This window comes from Aotus nancymaae, unplaced genomic scaffold (genome assembly GCF_030222135.1).
Source record: "Aotus nancymaae isolate 86718 unplaced genomic scaffold, 86718_ANA_hifiasm-v0.15.2.pri h1tg000077l, whole genome shotgun sequence".
NCBI classification, from domain to species: domain Eukaryota; kingdom Metazoa; phylum Chordata; class Mammalia; order Primates; family Aotidae; genus Aotus; species Aotus nancymaae.
In genome coordinates this window covers 18,123,548-18,142,767 of record NW_026988492.1, presented here as the reverse complement: position 1 = coordinate 18,142,767, position 19,220 = coordinate 18,123,548, and the positions used below count along the sequence as shown (strand labels likewise).

General features: G+C 39.0%; 1 long non-coding RNA gene across 2 annotated transcripts in view; it reads right to left on the bottom strand.

Annotated features, from left to right (window-relative positions):
- LOC105719763 (uncharacterized) overlaps positions 1-19,220 on the bottom strand; it is a 178,710-nt gene that overhangs the window by 80,851 nt on the left and 78,639 nt on the right. For both annotated transcript variants that reach the window (XR_010339497.1, XR_010339498.1), the window contains one exon: positions 11,225-11,317. This is a non-coding gene — a long non-coding RNA (uncharacterized LOC105719763). The remainder of the gene's footprint in view (positions 1-11,224; positions 11,318-19,220) is intronic.

Genomic DNA, 19,220 nt, shown 5'->3' with positions numbered 1-19,220 from the left:
TCTTTTTCTCCTGTCAGGAGATCATTTCAGTCGTGTTTATGCGAACAGATTGCTTATTTACCACTTCAGTGAAAACAAAACCCCCCAAACCAGAATTCAAATATTAAGACAGAAAATTGACTAGAATGTTCTTATTCATTTAGCAAACATGTGCTGAGTAGTGTACTGAACTACACTTTGGAAAGAAAATTATCAGACATGACAATGACCCTCAAGGAACTCTCTCCTTCTTTAAAAATCATAAAGTCACAGACTAAATGTGATCGTTCTAGAATGTCTGAAATGGAAGAGCTGACAAAAGTCTGAGATTTCTATCTAATATGTCTTATGAAGGTCAAAATGTTTCTAACAGAGGGGGCATCCTATAGCAAATGGGAGTTTTCATTAAAGATGCAAATATACATCCCAGAATGAAGTCACTAAAGACAGAAAAGAAATGAGTGAGGACAGTGAGGTGGCTCATGCCTGTAATCCCAGCACTTTGGGAGGTCAAGGCAGGAGTATTGCTTCAGCCCAGGAGTTCAGGACCAGCCTGGGCAACATAGGGAGACCTTGTCTCTATTTTTAAAAAAGGAAAGGAAAAGGGAGAAGGGAAGGAGGACAGGGGAGAGAAGGAAAGGGAAAGTGAGGGAAGGAAAGGAAGAGGAGGGTGAAAGAAATGAGGAAAGAAAGGAGAAGGAAAGAAAGGAAAGGGAAGGGAAGGAAAGGAGAAGAAGGTGAAGGGGAAGGATAGGAGGGAAAGGGGGAGGACTCCAAGTAGGACGTTATAGATAGATAATGGAGCTTTTAGGAAAAGAAACAAAAAATAAAAACTTCTACCTGAGTATTTTAGAATACAGAGCAACACACCCAAATATACTGATAATGAGTACAGGGACTTTGGACAAAATAGAAGACTCAGTAATTATAGATGAGGAGGCTTTGAGTAATCCTATTTGCAGGAGCCAGAGCAGCCAGTTTCTATCTCTTCAATGCTACTCTTTTCAAGCCTCAGAGGCTATTTCAAAAACCAAGTATATTCACCATGATTAGCTTTTAGGGAGCTACCGTGACCGTGGGCTCTCAGAGCTGAAAATAACAGCATTACACCTTTCCTTCTTCCTACGTGACAACCCATGCACAAACTGAAGTTTTATTTGTGAACTCGTTTCTGGAGAAGCAGCTGACATAATTACTCACAGATTATTCACAGGATAAAACTTCTCAGTGCTTCAAAAAGATTCTTGATACACTCATTAGGTTGAACATAGTTACACTTCATACCTGGCATGGAAATCTGGCAAACTGACAATTGGCTGTAAAAAGGATATTTCCAGTGAAACACAGAGCAAATCCTGCAGAGACTAACTTTCCTTCCCCAGAATTCCCATGGCTCTGGATCTCATCCACTTAATTTTTGTTGCTGTTACTGAAAATTTACCTCACCAAACTATCAATTTTAAGTTTGTATAGGAAGATTCTTGCAGTGTAAAGGGATCAGCGGGCAGAAGTATTAATCTGTTTACATTCTTCAATTGCAATTAACAAAATAAGAAAAAAATGGACTCTATAAAAGAATCTGCAACATCAAAAAATTAGAACATTGCACTAAATGAAAAGAAAAAAAAACACACTGTATTAGTTCATTCTCACACTGTTATAAAGGCATCCCCAAGACTGGGTAATTTATAAAGGAAAGAGGTTTAATTGACTCACAGTTCTGCATGGCTGGGAAGCCTCGGGAAACTTACAATCATGACAGAAGGTGAAGGGAAGCAAGGCACCTTCCTCACAAGGCGTCAAGGAGAAGAATGGACGCAGGAGGAACTACCCAAACACTTATGAAACCATCAGATCTCATGAGAACTCACTCACTATCACATAAACAGCATGGGGGAAACCGCCTCCATGATCCAATTACCTCCACCTGGTCTCTCCCTTGACACGTGGGGATTATAGGGATTGTAACTCAAAATGAGGTTCGATTCGGGTGATAGCGCAAAGCCTAACCCTATCACATACATTTAAAATAGATCTGTGGGACTGAGTGCAGTGGCTCATGTCTGCAATCTCAGCACTTTGGGAGGCTGAGGCGGGAGGACTGCTTGAGGCCAGGAGTATGAGACCAACCTGGACAACATAGCAAGACCCCATCTCTGCAATTAAAAAAAAAGATTTATGCTAGAAAATGGAAGCAAACAGCATTCAAGATGTCCCTCTGAAAATAAAGTAAAATGACTATAAAATAAGAGATAAAATACGCAATGGTAAGATAATTCAGTGATGAGGAGATGGGTAGAAATTTTTAAAAAGCAGAATGAGAGAAGACTGTGGCATGAACAACGAGCTTGAGTCCGTAGGCTAAAATATAGCAAAAAGAACACGGAACACTTTATGCAAGAGTCAATATCATGCTTTTCATTATGACAGCCTTAAACAAGCTTTATCTGATCGAGTTATTCACCTTTTAGTCTTCTTTTTCCAAACACTTAAACATAATTCCACACTTTCTTCCTTTCAATAAAAATTTTCCAGATCTAACAAATAAAATACCACTGTAAATGTATGCAAACAAAATATATATTAATTTGACGAGAATGTATACTTTTACTTACATGGAGTCAATGAGTTATATGTTCCCATTTATTTAAGGCTGATTTCTTGTCCACTGACTAAGGTACTATGTATTTTAGTTAAGTTTTTATTAAACACATTCCCACACAGTGCCATTGTTTACCTCTTATTTGGGACCCTAAAGCAACACTCTCTTAAAGGTGAAACACTAGGATTATTTGTGTTAAAGTCAAAATGGCCCCATCAACTTTATAGTTAACACTGCTTTATAAACATTATGCAATAAACAAAGCCTCTTAAAAAGCAAGGTAAGTATAAATATTTAAAATAAGAAAATGACTTTTTAACGATGAGCAGGTAAGAGTTTCGTAAGATGGTAAGTTAGAATAAGATTAAATAACATCATGGCTAGTAAAGTACCCGGAACAAATTGCAATGCTTCAATGTTTGTTAGTTTTTAATGTTATTTTCTTAGCTATTAAAGCAGATATTAGTGCACATTTGGGAGAACATTTCTATGTGGCTGGAAGACGAAGCAATGGGCCATGGGCCATACACATTTCCAACTCCACCAGATACTGCAAAATGGCTTACCAATTTACACTCCCATGAGTACTGCTTTGCACACACAGTCATGCATCACTTAACAATGGGGACATGTTCTGAGAAATGTGTCATTTGATTACATCATCATTGTGTAAACATCGTAGGGTGTATTTAAATAAATCTAGATGGCATGATCTACTACAGACCTAATCTATATGGTATCATTTATTCTTTTTGCTACTAGGGCTATAAATCTGTGCACCAAGCAACTCTACTGAACACTGTAGACAGCTGTAACACACTAGTAAGCATTTGTGTGTCCAAACATATCTAAGGTACAGTGCGAGGTACAGTAAAAATACAGAATACAAGAAAAAAATAGTATAAGACACTTACCATGAACAGAGCTTGCAGGACTAGAAGTCGGCCTGGGTGAGTGCGTGGTTAGTGAATGTGAAGGCCTAGGACATTACTGTACACTACTGTGGACTTTATACACACTGTACCTTCATGCTACACTAAATTTATTTTTAAAACACTTCTCTCAATAATGCATTAAGCTCAGCTTACTGCGACTTTTTTATTTTATACACTTTTTAATTTTTTTAACTCACAATAACAGCATAAAACACTGTACTGCTATACAAAAATATTTTTTCTTCATGTTTCTGTTTTATAAGCTTTTTTCTATTTTACTTTTTTTTTTAACCTTTAAACTTTTTGTTAAAAACTAAGACACAAACACACTTATTAGCCTAGTCCTACACAGGGTTGGGATTACCACTGTCACTTTTTCCACCTCAACATCTCATCTCCCTGGGAGGTCTTCAGGGGCAGTAACACACATGGAGCTGTCATCTCCTATGATAACAATGTCTTCTTCTAGAATACCTCCTGAAGGACCTGCCTGAGGCTACTTCACTGTTAGCATACACACACACACACACACACACACACACACACACACACAGACATATATATACGTCCATATATATATATGGAGTATACTCTAAAGTAATAAATAGTATGGTAAATATGTAAATCAGTAACACAGTCATTTCTTATCAGTATTATGTACTGTACATATTGTATGTACTAGATTTTTATACTATTAGCAGTGCAAGTCTGTTTACACCAGCGGCATTGCAAACACATGAGGAATGCATTGTGCTACAGCATCACTAGGTGATGGGAATTTTTCAGCTCCATTATAATTTTTTTTTTGAGACAGAGCTTCACTCTTGTTGCACAGGCTGGAGTACAATGGCGTGATCTCCGCTTATTGCAACCTCCACCTTCTGGGTTCAAGTGATTCTACTTCCTCAGCCTCCCAAGTAGCTGGGATTACAGACGCACACCAACACATCCAGCTATTTTTTTGTATTTCTAGTAGATACGGGGGTTTCACCATGTTGGCCAGGCTGGTCTCGAACTCATGACCTCAGTTATCCACTGCGTAGGCCTCTCGAAGCGCTGAGATTACAGATGTGAGCCACCGCACCCAGCCTTCATTATAATCTTGTTGGACCACTGTTGTATATGTTGTATATGTGATCTGTTGTTGATCAAAACATTATGGTGGCACATTACTGTATTTTAAATAAATCACCTTACCCACTAATTTTCAAGATCATATCACTCCAAAAGGCAAGATAAACCTTCTAATTGACAGCAGCTAGAAAATTTATAGAAGTCTTTTAAATGAAATTTTTGAACAGAGAAAATTATATTAACTGATTTTTTTCTCTGTCAGATGAAAATTTACCTGTCTAATATAACTCAATTCGACAAGAATAACTGAAAAATACTAAAATTTACACATTTTCTTGTTGAGTTTATCACATTAAGCTCTATATTATATGCACAGTTCTATATATGTATACATGTATATGTACCCTATAAATACTGCTATATATGAAGTAGTATATTATTTAGTAATAAACACTCTTTTCTCATGTTGATGTACTTTGATCATTGATGAGCTCAATAAAAACTAAAGATAAAAGTCTAGAATCACCATAACAATTGTGAAGGGAGAGAAAATATAGGAACAAATAGGAGAATGTAGCTTATAAAATAATCAAGAAGGGGGAATATCATTGTCATCAGTATTTTCATGAAGAAAATACTGTAGAAGGAATTTAGAAATATACCATGGAAAGTCTTAACCCAGTAAGTAGTTGATTAAAATGTTGGCTTATAAATCCAAAACTCGTTTAAACCCAATACAATTTAAGTAAACTCATACTCCACTCAGCTGGTACACAGCAGATTGTAATCCTGTCTCCTTGCCAAAAATGAAAGTTTGTTTCTTCCTTAAGAACTTCGGGTTTTACTATACAGCATTTCAGGATTAGAAGTGATCAATGCAAATTTGCACCTGTGACCTAGGCCAGGTGCGGTGGCTAATGTCTGTAATCCCAGCACTTTGGGAAGCCAAGGTAGGTGGATCATCTGAGGTCAGGAGTTCGAGACCAGCCTCACCAATATGGTGAAACTCCATCTCTACTAAAAATACAAAAATTAGCTAGGTGTGGTGGTGGGTGCCTGTAATCCCAGCAACTTGAGAGGCAGAGGCAGGAGAATTGCTTAAACCCAGGAGGTGAAGGTTGCGGTGAGCCAAGATCATGCCATGACACTCCAATCTGGGTGACAGAGTGAGACCCTGTCAAAAAAAAAAAGAAGGAAGGAATGAAGGAGTGAAGTGGGAGGAAGGGAGGGAGGGAGGGAAGGAGCGAGGGAAGGAAAGAGGGAGCAAGGGAAGGGTGGGGAGGGGAAGAGGGGGTGGAGAGGGGTGGGGTGGGGAGGGGAAGGAAATTGCCCCTGTTACCTGCCACATCAGTAATATAGAGCATCTAGCCTGGAAATTGCCCATATTAGAGCAATGTTTCCAGTGTGTTTGAAGCAAGCAGTGGGCTAGGCTAGCAGGAGGCATGAGTGACCAGTGGGCAATAGCAGAGCCTAAGTAAAGGGGTCTGGGAAATGAATAAAACATGTTTAGACAGTAGCAGGAAGATAACCTTGAGTACAACAGAGGTCTCCAGTTTACTAGAGTCCAGATGGGAACCTATGAACCCAATTTCCATGGGACTCTCCTGGTCAGCTGCACGCCTGAAGTCAAGCTCAGTGAATAGTTCAAATTCTGGGTCTGGGCAGAAAAGAAGAATCAAAGATGACTCTGAGATCTGAGATGGGAAGAACAATGGTACTGCTGACATAAACAGGGAATGTCAGGAGGTAGACCTTGCTACAGTTTCTTGGTAATAAGGTTTAGCTTTCACTGGGGTGTAGGGAGACTCAGATCTTCGAGAAGGGATTCGTCTATGCCTGAAGCACGCTCTTCTTAGAAGTCCAAACTGGCTTAAACATCTACAAATCAGAATGGAGAGACTGTTGAGATGTTGGTAGCCAAGCCTGTCCAGGTAGTGGTAAGCCCACAGTAGGAAGAATACACAGGAATGATTGACCTGCTCTGTCATGAGCAAACTCTGAAAAAATCAGAACAAAAAGTGCCATTGAGAAGGTTATGGTGAATGTATAGTATTGACTAAGAACAGTTTTGTATCATTTCTAGGCATGAAGAAATCATATACAAATTTTGGAAGGAGCAAATAAATGTACTGCTATTAAAATATGCTATTGGATCCTTAGCAGAAATGAGTTGGGACCATAGCCCGAAAAACAGTAAGAACAAGCCGCAACTGACAGGCAGAATCTAATCCCATAAAAGCAAACAGACAAGAAATGAAATGGTTTGAACGCATACACAGTCCTTTCCTGTAATTATTTTGAAGTAACTGCAAATTACTCAAACTCTTCTAGCAAAAAATGGCTCAAAGCATAACTGAGAAAGGAAGACGAGACAGGATAAGAATGAAGTAATCATAAAGGAACAACTAGAAAGAAATTTGGGGGGTTAGTTATTTGAGATACGGTCAAGGTATCAATATTAGACGTATGTTTAAGTCCCAGAAAGTAGCCTTAAGAGATATCTGTGCAGGCCAGGCGTGGTGGCTCATGCCTGTATTCCCAGCACTTTGGGATGCCAAGGCAGGTGGATCACCTGAGATCTGGAGTTCGAGACCAGTCTGGCCAATGTGGTGAAACCTCATCTCTACAAAAATTAGCTGGGCATGATAGTGGGTGCCTGTGATCTCAGCTACTTGGGAGGCTGAGGCCAGAGAATTGCTTGAATCCGGGAGGTGGAGGTTGCAGTGAGCCAAGATCACACCATTGGACTCTAGCCTGGGCGACAGAGCGAGACTCCAGCTCAAAACAAACAAACAAAAACTCCGTGCAATTGAAGGACTGAGAAAAGTCTCCTGACCTAACACTAACCCTAATCATAGGAATCCCATGAAACTGTTGGCAGCAGCTGCACCTGTCACATGTCTATGGTTGGTCCATGCTGGGCTGTCTTCGTGCGCAGACTTGAACGAAGTGCCTCTGCTGACCTTTGGGTGTGTTTGGCCCTTTCTATGGAGCTGTGCTGACCTCCTCTGTAAAGTAAAACAGCTGCAGCCAGGAAAACTGCACGCTCACTTAGGCATATGAATCAGGAATATGAACAGAAGCTAGTTACAAAGACTTCTGGAATCTCACAATTCAGGACTGAAGAAGGTCTGGCTTTGTGGATAATTTAAAAACATCAATGAATCTAATTATCCATGACAAACTGAAGAGTAAAATTAAATCAAACAATGCTAATCATTTGGAAATTAGACAAAAAGAAAGGATAACAATTAAATCTTATAGTTCTTGAAGTAAAATAAATATCGATGGTCCCTAACTTATGATAGTTTGACTTACATTTTTTTTTTAACTTCACAATGGTACAAAAGTAATAATCATTTTGTAGAAACTATACTTCAAGTAGTCATACAACTATTTTATTTTCCACTATCAGTAGAGTGGTTAATTACATGAAACACTCAATACTTTAATTTTGCCCAACTGTAGGTGAATGTAAATATTCTGAGCATTTTTAAGGTAGCTTAAGCTCAGCTACGATGTTAGGTGGGTTAGGTATATGAAATGCATTTTCAACTTACAATATTTTCAACTTATGATGGGTTTATCAGGATGTAACACTATAAATCAAAGAGCATCAGTATAATAAAAATAGATTTTCCCTTGAATTTATTGCTCACCTCATGTGTTAGAAAAATACCACCCATTTCAACAGAAAATGGTAAACTCAAGAAGGAAGTAAAAACAAATAGACCTTTACTAAGTATTTAAATGGATTTTAAAATACTATAATTTTTCAGTTCACAGAAGGTAGTGTAATAGATCATGAAATAGATTCTTCAGCTTGCAGAGAAGAATTCACAAAGTCGAGCCATGCCATTTTGCTTATAGAACAACATTATAGGCTATTTCATTCCTTACGTACCATACATAGCTCTTCACCAGAAAGGAAAAATATCAGCAAACATTCTATGTTATATCGCTTTGAATCTTTACTTCAGACATATTTTAGAAAACAGAAAATCTTCACAGCCGACAAAATGATGAAAAAAATTTTAGAAATCACTGTCTATGTTTTTTTTTTATCCTTCAAAAAATATACATTCCAACAGCAGGTATACCTCTGTATATGATTCTAATTATTAAAACCTGTGACAAAAATAAAATGTAAAACTGAGTCAACAAACAAAATTTTCATAAAAGGTTTCTTCTCAACTTTGAAATTAGCCAGGCCTCAACTATGTAGGGTGTGACTCACAGGTCCTATGGAAAGGATGCTTGTGATAATATTTTATAGGATTTATTAAGACAGAAACCTGCATAAGTACCTCTATATTTATTCAGTGACTATAAGGATATAAGAAAAAGCATGATTTCAACAGTGGCAGAAGCTATAAATTATTCTGAACCTAATTTCTTGTCAACTTATTCCTCCCCATGGTTTTCTTGGAAATTTCAAAACACTGGATCATCTCTGTGCCTTTGCTAATCAGAATACCATATAGAGTAATTTAGCTGACTGGGTCTTGTGAAACTTACAGTGAAAACGGATATAATTCAACTGAAACAGTTTGATGAATAATGGCTCTGTGGAGGTAGCCATTAGGGAGGCCATAATGAAGTTCAAAATTAAATCAGTTCAATTCAGCAAATACTTATTTGCTTTTTTCCTTATACTTTAAGTTCTGGGATACAGGAATAGAACTTTGGCGTGTGTACACCTATGTACTAGGATTGTTACATAGGTGTACACATGCCTTGGTGGTTTGCTGCACCCAACAACCTATCATCTACATTAGGTATTTCTCTTAATGCTATCCCTCCCCTAGCCCCCTACCTCCTGACAGTCCCCAGTGTGTGATGTTCGCCTCTCTGTGTTCATGTACTGTCATTGTTCAACTCCCACTTATGAGTGAGAACATGCGGTGTTTGGTTTTCTGTGTCAGTTTGCTGAGAATGATGGTTTCCAATTTCATCCATGTCCCTGCAAAGGTCATGAACTCATCCTTTTTTATGGCTGCATAGTATTCCACGGTGTATATCTGCCACATTTGCTTTATCCAGTCTATCATTGGTGGGCATTTGAGTTGGTTCCAAGTCTTTGCTATGGTGAACAGTGCTGCAATAAACATATGTGTGCATGTGTCTAATCCTTTGGGTATATGCCTAGTAATGGGATTTCTGGGTCAAATGGTATTTCTAGTTCTAGATCCTTGAGGGATCACCACACTGTCTTCCACAATGGTTGAACTAATTTACAGCCCCATTAACAGTGTAAAAGCGTTCCTATTTATACACATCCTCTCCAGCACCTGTTGTCTCCTGATTTTTTTAACGATCGCTATTCTAACTGCCATGAGATGATATCCTATTGTGGTTTTGATTTGTATTTCTTTAATGACCAGTGCTGATGAGCTTTTATTCATGTTTGTTGCCTACATAAATTTCTTATTTTGAGAAGCGTCTGTTCATATCCTTTGCCCACTTTTTGATAGGGTTGGTTTTTTTCTTGTAAATATAAGTTCCTTGTATATTCTGGATATTAGCCCTTTACCAGATGAAGAGATTGCGAACATCTTCTCCCATTCTATAGGTTGCCTGTTCACTCTGATTATAGGTTGTTTTGCTTTGCAGAAGCTCTTTAGTTTAATTAGATCCTATTTGTCTATTTTGGCTTTTGTTGCCATTGCTTTTGGTGTTTTAGTCATCAAGTCTTTGTCCATACCTATGTCCTTTGAATGGTACCTAGGAATACAACTTACAAGGGATGTGGAGGACATCTTGAAGGAGAACGACAAACCACTGGCAAAGGAAGTAAGAGAGGACACAAACAAATGAAGAAACATTCCATGCTCATGGAAAAATCAACATCATGAAAATGACCATAGGGCCCAAAGTAATTCATAGATTCAATGCTATTCCCATCAAGCTACCATTGATTTTCTTCACAGAAATAGAAAAAACTACTTTAAATTTCATATGGAACCAAAAAAGAGCCTATATAGCCAAGACAATTTTAAGCAAAAAGAACAAAGCTGGAGGCATCACGCTTCCAGACTTCAAACTATACTACAAACTACAGTAACCAAAACAGCATAGTAGTAATCTCAAAACAGAAATATAGACCAAAGAAAAAGAACAGAGGCCTTAGAAATAATACCACACATCTATAATCATCTGATCTTTGACAAACCTGACAAAAACAAACAATGGGGAAAGGATTCCCTATTTAATAAATGATGTGGAGAAAACTGGCTAGTCATATGCAGAAACTGAAACTGGACCCCTTCCTTACACCTTATACAAAAATTAACTAAAGATCAAATTAAAGACTTATACATAAAACCCAAAACCATTAAAACCCTAGAAGAAAACATAGGTATATTAGCTTTATATGTAAAGTTGTAGAGTTGTTCTAAGTTTACAGAGATACGAAGATGAATGAGTTTCTTACTCTCAAAGTCTTCATAGCCTCCAGGTGAAGCCAGAAATGTAAACTCCATAATAAAAGTATAACTCTCAGTACTAGACACTCAACCTTTATAATAAATTTCCTACTGACTAGGGAATGAGAGAAAGCTCGCGGAGGAGGTAGCCTTTGGAGAAGACCTTTAACAGAAAGAGATGTAAAATGGCCTGGCATGGTAGCTCCTACCTGTAATCCAAGCACTCTGGAAGGCCAGGAGGGGTGGATCACTTGAGTGAAGGAGTTCGAGACCATCCTGGGCAACATAGTAAAACTCCATTCCTACAAAAAATACAAAAATTAGTCAGCTGTGGTGGTACATGCCTGTAGCCCCAGCTACTCAGGAAGATGATGTGGGAGGATCACTTGAGTCCAGGAGGTTGAGACTATAGTGAGCCATAATCATGCCACTGCAGCACTGCAGAGGTTGGGTGACAGAGAAAAACAAACCAAAAAAAAATGAGAGATAGGAAAGACAGCAAGGAGAAGAGAAAAGAAAATGGGAGGGTGCATTCCTGGAACGGCAGGGGATCAAGTAAGACAAACACAGAGGGGCAAAGTGGGAAATAAGTCTGACCAGAGAGTGTGGCCATAATTGCGGAAAGCTATCAAGCTACTAAGGGCTGGCAACAAGGGAACAGCACAGGCTTTTGAATAGAGGAGTGATGTAATTAGATCTGTATTTCAGGCCAAGCATCCAGGCAGCCATGTGTGGGTGAAGAGCAGCCAGGAGTGACTGACTCAGGAGTCCAGTTCCAGAGATCATTCCAAGAGTCTAGGTAAGAGGATGTGAGAGCAATGGGAATAGTAAGTTGGGTATGGTCAGAGGGAAATGAAATGAGGCACTGGGTACAAAGTAAGATGAAAAACTAAAACAACAGAAGGTGGAGACCCTATTGGCTATTACATCACTCCTATTGGCTACAGGGATTGGACGAAGGAATGGAAGCAATGAAGCTCAAAGTTACTTTCTTTAATTCAGACTTACACAAAAGTTGCAAAAATTACTATAAACAATTCCCATAGCTCCTCACCCAAATTTCTCAAATGTCACATCTTATCCTATTTGCTGTACCATTCTGTTTCCCTTTCTCTTCTTCTCTTCCCCCTACACACATTATTATATACTTTTTCTGAAAAATGCCTTTCATTGAAGTTCTGAGCCTTGAGGTACTGAGAAACTTGTGACAAAAGTAATCAAAGGCTGGGCACGGTAATTCACACCTGTAATCCCAGCACTTTGAGAGGCCAAGGCAGGTGGATCACCTGAGGTCAGGAGTTCCAGACCAGACTGGCCAACATGGTGAAACCCCATCTCTACTAAAAATACAAAAATTATCTGAGTGTAGTGGCATGAACCTGTAATCCCAGCTACTCGGGAGGCTGAGGTGGGAGAACCTAGGAGGCGGAGGTTGCAGTGAGCCAAGATTGCACCACTGCTCTCCAGCCTGGGCAAAAGAGCAAGACTCCATCTCAAAAAAACAAATAGTACTCAAGAGGGTGAACATGAAGCAAGAAAAGTGGGATGTATTGGGGAGCATGTAGTATAGAAGTTAGGAAGGAGCACAAAAATGCTGCAAACTCTTTCCTCACGTTTTTCCTCATGTATTTTAACAATGAATGTTCCTCTGCTGACTACAAATGATATCCCTTTCTAACAAGTATGCAACTCTGAAGAAAACCACAGTTAGAGCAGCACCTTGACAGAGGGCAATGCCCAATCTCACTAGTTCAGCCAAACACATTCAGGTGATTAGATATGGCAGCAGATCAGCCTGGACATTAACCTAGATGTCTGTCCTCCCTCCAATTCTGAATATTTCTTTCATACATTCAATAAATGTTAGTATTAAGTGTTTGATATGTCACACACTATTCTACATACTGCAAATTCAGCAGTGGACAAAATAGAGTCCATAATTTTCATGAAATTTACATGCCAATGGAAAGAAAGTTACAATAAACAAACAAATAAATAAATAAATCCTGAGATGACAAGGGTTATGAAGAACAAGTGAGCTGGGTAAATGGTAGAGTGGCAGGTCAGGTTTAGGGAGTTACCTCAGATTGGGAGGCCCAGAAAGACATTTACAATACCACTATTGTTACTGATTGTCAATTATAATATCAATATCAATGTAAACCTATTTACAATAAATGGGTAAATAAGTCATGTGGATTAAAGCACAAACAGAGCATTTCCAAAAGGAGGAACAGAGAGAGCAAAGGCTCTGCACTGGGAGCATATTTAGTGGGTGTAGGCTACATCAAGAAGACTTCTATTAAATTGGACATATGTCTAAAGCAAATACAAAACAATAAAACAAAAAGTTACGGTTAATAAGTCAATAGAGAAGATCAAATGGAACATAATGTTCAATTAATCCCAAAATAGGCATAATAAGAGGAAAATGGGAACAAATGCCATGAATAAAAAACAAATAGCAAGATGATGGGCTTAAATATAACCTTATCAATAACAACAACATTACACATAAATGGTCTAAACACCCAATTAAAAGTCAGAGATTGTCATATTGAGTAAGACACAATGATAGGCTGCATATAAGAAATACACTTTAAATGCAAACACACAAATGAATTAAAAGTAAGAAAATGGAAAAAGATATAGCCTAAGACCCTAATAAAAAGAAAGTTAAGGTGGCTACATTAATGTGAAGCAAAGTAAATCCCAAAGCCAAGACCATTTTGAGAGATAAAGTCATTTCATAAAAGAAAAAGGATAAAAGATCAGTTCAGTGAGAAGATATAGCAATCCTAAATGTTTAGACTTCCTAATAACACAGCTTCAAAATACATGAAGCAGTAACTCATAGAACTGCAAGAAGAAATATAAAAATCCACATTATAATCATATATTTTTTGTTTGGTTGGTTTTTGTTATTTTGTTTGTTATACAATAGGGTCGTGCTATGTTCCTAAGCTAGTCTCTACTCCTGGCCACCCAAAGTGCTGGGATTACAGGTGTGAGCTACAATGCCAAGCCTAGAATCATATTTTTCAACACCTCTCTCTCAGTAATTATTAGAACAAAAAGACAGAAAATAAGCAATAATACAGTAGACTTGAATGCTATCAATAAACTTGACCTAATTGATGTTTATAGAATGTGCTATGCAAAAACGACAGAATACACATTCTCAAAAACACTCAGAACATGTACCAGAATTGCATATATACATCACCTGTATCATCCCAGGCAAGGTTAATGATCAACATGGTGCCCTCTTCACTCTAGCTCACAGAGAGCTAGCTGCTTGCTTTTTAATCTGTTTTCTTTTCAGTTTCACAGGGAAAAACCAATACAGTCACAAAGTACTTTAAACAAATACCATCACTAAGTTCCCATTATACTAAGAAAAACCCACGGTCCAGATTGAGATTACAGGTCAGTGCCATCTTATTCTACCATGTTAGTTAGCCAGCAAAACAGAGTTTGCTCTGCTTCTCCACTCAAAAGTGCCCTGCTGACTCTTAAACCATAAACTCTAAGTCAAAGTTTGAGATTGCCCCATGTCTTAGTCCATTTGATTTGCTATAAAGGAATACCTGAGCTGGTAATTTATAAAGGAAAGAGGTTTATTTGGCTCACAGTTCTGCAGGCTGTACAGGAAGCATGGCACCAGCATCTGCTTTTGGTAAGGACTTCAGGGTGCTTCTACTCATGGTAGAAGGAAAAGGCAGCTAGCGTGTGCAGAGTCACATGGCGAGAGAGGGAGGGAGGGAGGGAGGTGCCAGGCTCTTTTTAACCATCAGTCCTCACAGGAACTAATAGAGTGGGAACTTGCTCAATACTGCAAGGACAGCACCAAGTCTTTTTTTTTTTTTTTTTTTTTTTGAGACGGAGTTTCACTCTTGTTACCCAGGCTGGAGTGCAATGGCGCGATCTCGGCTCACCGCAACCTCTGCCTCCTGGGTTCAGGCAATTCTCCTGCCTCAGCCTCCTGAGTAGCTGGGATTACAGGCACGTACCACCATGCCCAGCTAATTTTTGTATTTTTAGTAGAGACGGGGTTTCACCATGTTGACCAGGATGGTCTCGATCTCTTGATCTCATGATCCACCTGCCTCGCCCTCCCAAAGTGCTGGGATTACAGGCGTGAGCCACCGTGCCCGGCCACCAAGTCCTTTATAAAGGATCCATCCCCAAGATATCTTTTACCAGGCCCCACCTCCAACACCAAGCACCAAATTTCAACATGAGATTTGGAGACTAATATCCAAACAGCACCATCACATATTGCTATTTTGAAATTTTTGAAATTTTTCAGTGTTAACCACTATAGAATTCCAATAGACACCATCCAATTGCTGTTGCAAAATAATCACATGTAACATCATCAAATTAAAGAAAATACCATCTTGATGTAGACTTCTCAGATTTAGCAAATACAAATACAGGACAGATGTCCAATTAATTTTGAACTTCAGATTTTAAATAAACATTTTTTTTTGAGACAGAGCGTCACTCCATCACTCAGGCTGGAGTGCAACGGCAAAATCTCAGCTCACTGCAACCTTCACTTCCAGGGTTCAAGTGATTCTCATGCCTCAGCCTCCTGGGTAGTTGGGATTACAGGGATGCGCCACCAAGCTCAGCTAATTTTTGTATTTTTAATAGAGACAGAGTTTCACTGTGTTGGCCAGGTTGGTCTCAAAATCCTGACCTTAAGTGATCCACACCCCATATTGTAATTATGTCCCCAATATCACATCAAGCCTAATTATTTTTGATCACCTAGAAAGAGCAGTTGAGAACCACATGGTAAATTCTTGTGATGAAAGGTTAGGAGGCCATAAGGCCTATGTGTGGTGAAATGAGTAAATATAGGATCTAAAACAAAACCAAAAGGACAAAGAGAAGAATGGTGAGAAGCAGAGAATCCGGTGCAACCGATATCGGATGCAAGAATCATCTCTATGACTGTCTCTCATGAAGTGGCTGTTCAGCCCCAGCATGTACACCAGTACAATTAGTCAGAGTACAAGAAGAAATATAGACATCAACAGTATAATCAGATATTCTAATACCCCTCTCTCAATAATTAGCTCTTGAGGCCTACAAGCTACAGAGCTGTATTTGTCTTGAATCTTTCTGGAGCGTCTACATGTGGTAATTAAAATAACGCTGCTGTTGCTGTTTTTATGGCTGTATATTGCTCTGACTTTCCAAATGGAAGCTTTAATCTACAATCGCACAAGGCTCTTGAGCAAAGGATACAATCTTTATTCATAAAACCATTCCCTCAAGTAACCAACCACTGTATGTGGGTTAGAAACAGGGAGGGAGAAAAAAGGAGGTGGGTAAGGGAGGAGGGAATGAGCAAGGAAATATGAATAAAATTGCTTTTGCCAACAATGAACTTGTAGAGGCAAAGAAAATAGATATGCTTTAAGAATTCCTAAGGGCCAAGGCAATAGTTATCTTTGCATTCTCAACCTCTAATTTGAGATCTCTCTTATAAAAAAAAAATAATACCATACAGTCTTAGAATAGTAGTAGACTCTTACAGCATCGAGCTACACCACATTGACTACAACAACCAATCCCAGCGAAAAAGGAGGCATCAGAACATCATCTGGTTCCCTGTATTCACACCAGACTATTCTTATATCTCGCAGGTGAAAGATAATTTTAACCTAGAAGGAGGGACAGGAAAAACTCCTAGAGGAATGATATTGTACATTTTCTTCTTTGCTAAATTATTTTAGCCTTTCCTGCAAAAACAGGCAGGAAGTTCTTTTTCATAACTCACCCCCTAACTCCTATTGTAGTTCAAGTTGACATCCTTTGAGATCTATTAATATATTCCATAGAGAGAAAGAACAGCTAGTTACTATCTCCTGGACGGTCCTCATTCGAGCACTGAAAAATCCCAACTAAATAACTCCATCAGCCTTCTTGCAGATTTAATCATTTCAGGTCTTGTGACCTTTGTTAATAAGTCCTATTTTTCAAGGCTTTGTTCATTTTTTCATCATTAGTTACACCATTGCATAAAGATCAGGGCAAAAAGTGAAAAACTCAAATAATTCATTCCAACAAATGAAATGCTAATGCTGTTGCTCTGTAGCGATGCTGGGTTCATTAGCTGCCTTTGCTTGGCATACCATCTGCAGATCTCCTCCGTTTATCCACCAGCCTCGGGACATTTTAAAGAGTGGAATATGTCATAACCCATTTATTTTGACTCAATACCAAATGACATCTCTGTTTTCTGTAAGACAAAATAAAGCTTGTCACACTTGGCTAATAGTTCCTAATGAGGATTATGTTCTTTCTGGTTCTTTTTGAACATTCTCCTAAGAGACACAATTTCAAATTGAGGAACTGTTTAATGAATGACTCTAAAGCAATGTGATCATGCAAAAACAGAAATAGTGTTTAGCTCAGATTCTAAATAATCACAACTGTTATTTTGAGCCAAATAGGCTGAATCTTCATTCTGAGGCATGTCAATGAAATAATTTCTTATAAGCTTTGACAATTCTGGGCAAACTTGGGAAATAAAGCAAGTGAGTAAGTTTGCCTTTCAACGTCTTGTGACCCATCTGTGTGTTCTCACCTCTCTCTTCCTGAACTGTAACTCCCAACCTGTAGCAGGCTCTCAAAACACTCCTGCCCCTTCTAGGTGTCAGGATTTCTCCAGCTGCACAATGTACCCCAACCCCATCACCTCCCCATGATCGACACCGTCCTCTCTGAAACAGTGGCCCAGATATTTGCCAAAATCTACCTCTCCTGTAACCTCTTTCCCCAAGACTGCTCTCTGCTAGGTATTGAATGACTAGTCCAATAAATTCATTTGTTCTGGTTGCTTATAGAATTTTTTGCCCACATTTAACTATTATTTTTTTAGAGACAGGGTCTCACTCTGTTGCCCAGGCTGGAGTGCAGTGGCATGATCACAGCTCATGACAACTTTGAACTCCTGGGCTCAAGAAAAAGCAAACCTCCTGCCTCAGCCTCCTGAGTAGCAAATACCTCAGGCACACACACTATCAGGCCCAGTTAAGTTTTTAATTTTTCTTTGGTAAAGACAAGGTCTTGCTATTTTGCTCAGGCTCGTCTCAAACTCCTGGCCTCAAGTGATCCTCCTGCTTTTGTCTCCCAAAGGGTTGGGATTATAGGCTTGAGCCACTGGGCTCAGCCAGCCTAAAGATTCTTTAGGAGAAAATACTGCAACCTGAGAAAGTAATTTTAACTGGGGTGGGGGAGGGGCAATCTTTTGGTCACTAATAGAAACACTTAGGGCTAAGTTTTTTAAGTTCATCTCATGAGTCCACAAATTTAGCCTCATTTCCATCTTCTACGTAGTTTCATCACACTCTATAGATATTCCTTTAGCACTTTGCAGAGCGGCCTCACATACAGATAGGCCAATTTCCTCTTCCTTTTGCTAGATGTACCATCTTGTTGATTCATTCACATTGAACTCATGGCCAACACCACCATAATTCTGAGCGAAGTTTATCTAACACATGCATTCTCTCCGTAAGGCACATCACAGCCTCTCTGCACTTAGAAACACTAGACAGCTCTTCAGCACTCGGCGTGAGGGCCATTCGAAACAGCAGAATCAATCAAAAAAGCATAACCATGTGAAAACTTGACACTAAATAAACCTTGAAAAAGATATTCATTTACAGCATCAGAGAAGAAGCAAGAAGGCAGACTGTGGCCTTGTTCAACTTCACCTAGGTATGTACATAGCAGGCAACTCACATTTTTTGCTGCTCTGGACATGACTACAAATGACCACAAAACCGAGCAAGCGTTGATTTGGGGATTATAAGTAACTGCTATCGAGTAGGCAAATTCGCAAATGTGCAATCTGCAAATAATGAGGGTTGCCTATATTAGCCTCACTTTATGAAGAAACAGAGGTAGGCAGGATAATTTGCTTATGGTAACATAGCTAGGAAGAAAACGTAGAAGTGAACCACCAAGGCTTTGTGAACGCACCCTATGTACAACCTACAACGACACAGCGCTTTCCATACGTCTGTCATCATCAACAGTGCTGTATTGTAGGACATCTTCTGTCTGGTCCGATTGAAAAGTCAAACAAGCATTGGAAGCCACCAAGCCTTATATATGTCAGGATACTGATCTCCTCACTTAGAGACATATTCTAGGCCCTTCCTTCTCCACTCTATGAGA